The sequence below is a fragment of the Astyanax mexicanus genome, chromosome 2 (genome assembly GCF_023375975.1).
Source record: "Astyanax mexicanus isolate ESR-SI-001 chromosome 2, AstMex3_surface, whole genome shotgun sequence".
In the NCBI taxonomy this organism is placed as follows: domain Eukaryota; kingdom Metazoa; phylum Chordata; class Actinopteri; order Characiformes; family Acestrorhamphidae; genus Astyanax; species Astyanax mexicanus.
In genome coordinates, this window is record NC_064409.1 from 28,678,088 (window position 1) to 28,685,000 (window position 6,913).

At 40.4% G+C, this 6,913-nt stretch overlaps 1 protein-coding gene and 1 long non-coding RNA gene across 3 annotated transcripts in view; one reads left to right on the top strand and one right to left on the bottom strand.

Moving 5' to 3' along the window:
* The first annotated feature begins 934 nt into the window (after positions 1-934).
* Positions 935-4,489, top strand: LOC125799115 (uncharacterized). Its single transcript, XR_007437955.1, has 4 exons — positions 935-2,218; positions 2,537-2,632; positions 2,738-2,806; positions 4,384-4,489. It is a non-coding gene; the product is annotated as an uncharacterized LOC125799115 (long non-coding RNA).
* Positions 4,489-6,913, bottom strand: part of ost4 (oligosaccharyltransferase complex subunit 4 (non-catalytic)) — a 7,188-nt gene continuing 4,763 nt past the window's right edge. The window contains exons 3-4 of one of the 2 annotated variants that reach the window (XR_007437952.1): positions 5,162-6,913; positions 4,489-4,883 (exon numbers count right to left, since the gene is read on the bottom strand). The exon at positions 5,162-6,913 is cut by the window's right edge and continues 365 nt beyond it. The gene's annotated coding sequence lies outside the window, so the exon portion shown is untranslated. The remainder of the gene's footprint in view (positions 4,884-5,161) is intronic. The other variant, XR_007437953.1, reaches the window with a different exon arrangement.

A 6,913-nucleotide genomic window follows, 5' to 3' on the forward strand; every position in this document is an offset into this window, starting at 1 on the left:
GACTCTGTCACGTCTGTCATGTGCTCAGTGTGAACCTGCTTTCATCTGTGAAGAGCACAAGGCACCAGTGGCGAATTTGCCAATCCTGGTGTTCTCTGGCAAATGCCAAGCGTCCTGCACGGTGTTGGGCTGTGAGCACAACCCCCATCTGTGGACGTCGGGCCCTCATACCATCCTCATGGAGTCGGTTTCTAACCGTTTGTGCAGACACATGCACATTTGTGGCCTGCTGGAGGTCATTTTGCAGGGCTCTGGCTCCTGTTCCTTTCTGCACAAAGGCGGAGGTAGCGGTCCTGCTGCTGGGTTGTTGCCCTCCTACGGCCTCCTCCATGTCTCCTGGTGTACTGGCCTGTCCCCTGGTAGCGCCTCCAGCCTCTGGACACTACGCTGACAGACACAGCAAACCTTCTTGCCACAGCTCGCATTGATGTGCCATCCTGGATGAGCTGCACTACCTGAGCCACTTGTGTGGGTTGTAGAGTCCGTCTCATGCTACCACGAGTGTGAAAGCACCACCAACATTCAAAACTGACCAAAACATCAGCCAGACAGCATAGGTTCTGAGACGTGGTCTGTGGTCCCCACCTGCAGAACCACTCCTTTATTGAGTGTGTCTTGCTAATTGCCAATAATTTCCACCTGTTGTCTATTCCATTTGCACAACAGCAGGTGAAATTGATTGTCAATCAGTGTTGCTTCCTAAGTGGACAGTTTAATTTCACAGAAGTTTGATTTACTTGGAGTTATATTGTGTTATTTGAGTGTTCCCTTTATTTTTTGAGCAGTGTATATATGCACAAAAAACACACAAACACACACACACACATATATATATATATATATATATATATATATATATATATATATATATATATATATATTGTGACGCGGACGACCCGGCTGCCGCTCCGCCGAACAGCCTGAAGGAGTTGTTTTTTATTTATTAGTTTGTTTCTCACCTCTCCAGCCTCTCTTTTGAGTTTATATCCCTACATTGCAAGGTACGTAGAGTATCTCCTTACCCTGCCACTATTGTTTAGATTGATTCCGGCCGATGGCCGAGTACCTCTGTTAAACCCCACTCTGTTAAAAATAAAGTACCCCTGCGGGTGGGTTTCGTGAAACTGTGGTCTCTCCTCCATTCTTTTTAAGGGTCTAGCGCCCCCAGGCGCCACAATATATATATATATATATATATCAGTGGTGTGCAGTGAGGTCCTTCTAACCCAGAAGGGGTGACAATAAATGCATGTAAATATTTACATAATTTTTAATCAGGAAATATATATCATAGCTATTAGCTATACTAAGTGTAACTAAAATAAAAAAACAGCAACTAATTCAAAGCATTAGTCTGTGTTTTTAGTTGCTACAGGAGTCTTATCTGACTGACAGCGGTTTTAACCAATTAAAGCTTAAAATGGCTTCTTTTTTGAGAAGGGTGTAGTAATAAATCTATTAGCAAAGTCGAAGGACAGTCTAACCAATCAGATTCATGATTTTCACTCCGGGGGCGGGCCATGGCTGTGTAACCCCTTCTCAGCACTGTGTTGAAGGGGCTAAACGTTGCTTAGTCATAAACGGAGCTCATGCTGGATTAATTCAATAGTTAGCTAACTATCATGGTGGCTGCAAATCATATATATTTATATATATATAAAGTGTAGGTCAGCACATGCGCAGTGCATTTAGAAGCACGAATCGATTGGTAGCATAACTCGACAGAACACCCCGGTTGGCTTGAAAGTTCATCCTGTACCTTTTATTCCACTGCAGTTTGCAGCTTTCTTTCAGTTCTTCTTATCACTTCATTTAATAGGCCTGCGGTTGCAGACATGTTCTTTCCTTGCAATATGCAGCTGTCCTATAATGCTGTGTATACTTGACAGTTCATTAGCCAAGCTTATTTTTTTTACTTTAGTTGATATTAGTTAGGGTTGCGGTTGCAGATGCTTACTTTCCATTTAATATGCCTGAAATGCTCTGTATAAATTGGTAGTTCATTATCTAAACTTATTTTTCTTTATTTAGGTGACCTTGGAAGCACACAACTGTACCCTGACTGCCACTGTATGCAGTTGTGCAGCTGGTAAAGGGTTGTGCAATCATGTAGTTGCACTGCTTTTCCAAACAGCCCACTATGTGCAGCTTAATTTGAATGCTGTGCCACTGCGCCTGCACACGTGAGCTACAAAGATGGCATAGGCCAAGGACTTAGGTATGTGTCATTACTTCACATTTAGTAATTTATTTTAATAATGGCAAATGTAAATAAGGCTACTGTTCCTATTAACCAGTTAGTGGGTTTCCTTTTACTGTATTACTGTAGTATTTCTCAACCCTGATTCTGCATTTATACTGCCCTACTCTCCTAACACATCTGACCAAATAAACTGTCCTTTCTGGGGTTAAAGCATGAAAAGCGCAGCACTAAACATAAAGCATTAACAAGTACAGAGCAGTTGGTTTTGGCACACAGAATTGAAAAACATGAAATGAGGCTAAATGTCAGTTTTGTCATTGTATTCATGTCAAGGGAGTCCATCCAGAACAATTGGGTCAGCTTATTGTGAGGAAGCTAAAACACTGCAGAAGACTGGAGTAAAGTCTACTCTTTACAAAGCTTATCCAGGTGAGACAATTACCTTTATTTTCACCTAAATTAAATATTCAGAAGTATAAATGCAAACAGTTTTGTTACATTGACACTAATTATTATTTTAATCCTTACCTATAGGCCCCCTTCCTGATTAACATGTTTTGGCATCAGCAGAGTCAAGTCAGCCCTCGCCCTCTCCTAGTGACGGTGAGCCTCTCAGATGTAGAATTTGTTTGGGCCCTTGCCTCATGGCAGTACACTTACCAGTGTCCTCTTGTGAGTACAGTGACAACCAGTCCTGACACTGTGAACTTTCCTATACTGCCTGTTGCTGGACATTCATTGGGATCCAATTTTAACTTTGTTTCTAGTCACAATCAAGCCCTTCATTTAGAGTCTTTAACGGTGTCTTTTAGTATGGCTGCAGAAATTGAAGAAAACACCAGACTTTAGTAAAAATGCACTGCATGAGCACAAATTCGTCAACTGCAAGCAGGTTTAGAGAGGTATGCCATGTGGTAAGAGATTTAGCTGGGCAGTCACTAGCAGCTCAAATCAAGGGGGACAAGGGGGACAAAGCTGCAATGTGCTATGAGACACGTGGGTTGTACCTTGAACCAGAAATTTTGAGAACCTATTCTCAAATGGCAAATGTCACTGTAATGCCATGTGGTTTGGTTGTGCACCTAGAAGCACCACATCTAGGACCCAGTCCAGATGGAAGAGTGTATGATCTTTTAGAAACCCTGCCATTTGGGCTGGTAGAAGTAAAAAGCACCATAGCTGATACTATAGCTGGAGTTTCATTTATCAAAATGCACAAAGATCAGGCCAAACTTAAACAACCGCATAAATACTACTGGTAGATTTCAAGGCCAGCTTACAGTGACTGGTTTGCAGTGGTGTGATTGTCACAGACACATTCCTGACCTCGAATTTGGAAAGATGATTAATGAGAGACAAGTTGGATGCTTTTTATCACAACATATACATGTATCTTTCCATGGTCTGAATAGCATTTGCATTTTAAGACACTGAAGTGTGACAGATCTGTAAATACTTTATGTATATAGAAAATGTGTATAGTTATTATTTTCCATGCACCTACTTGCAGATCATTTGGTTATTAAACGTACAATTGAGGGGAATTTTTAAAAAAACTTCTCTAATGCAGGACCAAGATTGTAAATAACCTGTAAAATGTTTTTTATAAGGATAAAATGTCGAACATAAATCACATGAAAAAAGGAAAGTGAGTAGCAAATGTTTTTTTTATCTTTATTGTTTATTGAATAAAAAATTTGTCTCAGTATGGCATTGTTTTGGGCAAAAAAAATTGTAATTGCATGTAGGACCTTTTTGAGCTTCATAGACAAACATGTTACATCATGAAACTGATTAAAAAATATTAAATGGATATGAACAAGTATGTATGCTCATTCTTCAAATCATTCACTTATGAATCAAGGAACATCAGTCGCTGGTAATTCACCATAAAACAGCAATTATGCCAGATCTGATTGATGCTTCCAGCCAGGCTAAGTGGCACAGTAGAATCCCAAATATGGTTTTCCTTAACCCTCTTTCCACAAGGATCCTGAGGCGGGCAATTGCCTGTGTTTGTTCACAGTCCTTTTTGCTGAGCTGTTTTCCATGTATGAATGGTGGGATGATTAGTCTTGCACCTTTAGTTGCCAGCATGTCCTCGATGATGTCTGCCATGATCTCATTCACTGGTTCCAGCTGTTCCAGGATTCCTGACTGTCTTGTGATCTCTTTGTCAGAAATCAAACCTGTGAAGAGGCTGGAAAGAAATGTCAAAATGTTTCTGCCATGGAGTCAATTACTTGTTGCCTGGACATCCAAATGGGTACTGAACCTAGCACAAAAAACAGGTAATTTGCCCATGTAATAATTATTTTGCTGACTGTAGCTATGCTTACTCCACAGATGTCAGCAATCACCTGCTCCTTCAGTCCAGAAGCTGCACAAAGGCAATAGATAAACAATTCATCTAGGAGGTGGATCTTCCGTGCAGGGCTTGGTGTTGGGATTGCTGCTTCTCCCATTCTTTGTGCCTTTGTCCAGTAGATTAGATGTGTGGCAGATGGAGCAATGGACTCCCAAAAAAGCTCAAACACATGCTGAGAAGGAAATCTGGTGTAGTACCTGATGGTCTCATCAGAAACACAAAATCTGGCCAGGATGCTTGATGACCCCTTTGACGTTTTCTGCAACCTGTTCTCCAGCTTTTCAATGTATTGCAGGTCATCTTCCAACGCACCTACAAAATATATGAATATTATTATTATTGTTTTACATTACAGTACTTTACATGGCATAATTAAGTGCACCTATGTGGGATTAATAAAAATTAAAATGGCTGGAGCAAATGTTTTGCTATCATGCTTGCTATCACGTAAGCTTTAAAAAAAAACCTGCTCCCTGCTGAAATAGTCAGTTTAAGACCAGTTTCTGATGGTAGCTAGTTTCTAATGGTCTAAGCTGCTCTTTTATGGTCAAAGTAGTTGAAAAGCAGGGTAGATCATACCCTATACTTACCAGTATAGGATAGCTTGTTAGCCAGCTCTTGACAAGCAGTCACACATCATAGTCAGGGTTGGTTATACTGTAAGTGTATCTTGGTCAGAATTATCATGCTTGTAACCCACTTGAACCATCAAACTGGTGGTTGAACCATCAAAAAAAATGGTCTTACTAGTCTAACCAGCTTATTCTGAATAGCAATTAGGTAGGTAACGTATGTAATCACATATACATACCGGCAGGAGGGCGAGCTGCGTAGTCATGGTCATTAGCGCAAATTCTAGGGTTTTCCACAGCCTCCGACTCCGGTGGACACGGTACTCCACGCCGAGAGCTTGCTCTCTCAAATGCTGACGTCCTTTGAGGGGGACAACACCAGCTTTCAGTCCCGGGCTTCTTTCTATGTAGTCTGCAGCAGTGAAATGCATGCTACACACAAAGATACTTCGCTGACGCTTCATCTCTCCTAATCGCACGCACCCATTTTTTCCTCTGCTCAACGTCAGCCGGAAAACCATGGAAACGAAGATACGTTGTTTTTGTTTCGAGTTTGAACACCTAGGTACACTGCAAAAGCTCTTTTTATTGGATTTTGCCATCACTGTTTACCAGAACTAGTGTTACCCGTTCACAGCTGCTTCCGGATGAAAGAATGTGTAAGTGTGAAAAAGGGCCTATTGCTATACATTAGGGGTGTGACGAGACACGAATATCACAAGACGAGACGAGACACGATACTGGTTTCACGAGAATGAGATGAGACGAGATTAAAAAAAAGAAAAAAAAAAGAAAAATGGCTTGAAAACTAGAGTTTTATTTGAAAAAATCATATAATGCAAACTTAAAAGACTGGTTTCTCTCACACATTGATTCTGTAAGAAATAGAAATAAGAATAAAAAAAAAATAAAACTTTTCTAGGTCTTATATAGTGCAAACAATAAGTGCAAACCACAACCAGTCATTTTAAGCATATGGTTTGTGTTCTTTTCTCCTAAATTGTAATTTAACTATGCATAACTATAACCAGTCATATTAAGACTATGGTTGGTGTTTTTCTCCTAAATCTCTTGTAATTTAACTATGCATAACTATAACCAGTCATATTAGGGCTATGCTTGAAGTGCAAACAGAAACGTTTTTTTTTTTTAAATACAGTACAGAGCTAAGGGATTAGTACACCTGCCTATGAAACAGTCACCTACTGTTTTTTTTTTTTTTCGCGAGACAGGTTTAAGCTTGACGAGACGTTTTAATCTCGCGAGATCTTATGACACGAGATCTCGTCACACCGCTATTATACATTAAGACTAATAAGCTGTTCTTATATCAGTAATACAGCTGTAAACCCTGAAGAGAAGCAGTTTTCAGTGAGTATTTGAAGTGTTTAAAGCGAGCTCCGGTGAGTCAGAGCAGAAGCTCCTGTGTTCTGCTAGCTTAGCTTAATCTCTATTAGGGGGGAGTTCCCCCTGCTGTGTTTAGGTTTAGATGTTTTGGAAGAGAAATGAGGGAAATAAATAACCAGTTTTGAGTTGTTTGAGTTGTCAGTTATGAAAATGTTTTAACACTTGTAGGAATGCACTAAAGTGATAGCACATGCTAATCACTAGCCAATGCTGTTCGCTAGGTGATGCTAACCGCTAGTAAATGCTAAACGTTGGGCAATGCTAATTGCTAGGCAATTCTAACCGCTAGTAAATGCTAGTCGCTAGGCAATGCTAACCGCTAGCCAATGCTAACTGCTAATCTAGGCTAACTGATAGCCAATG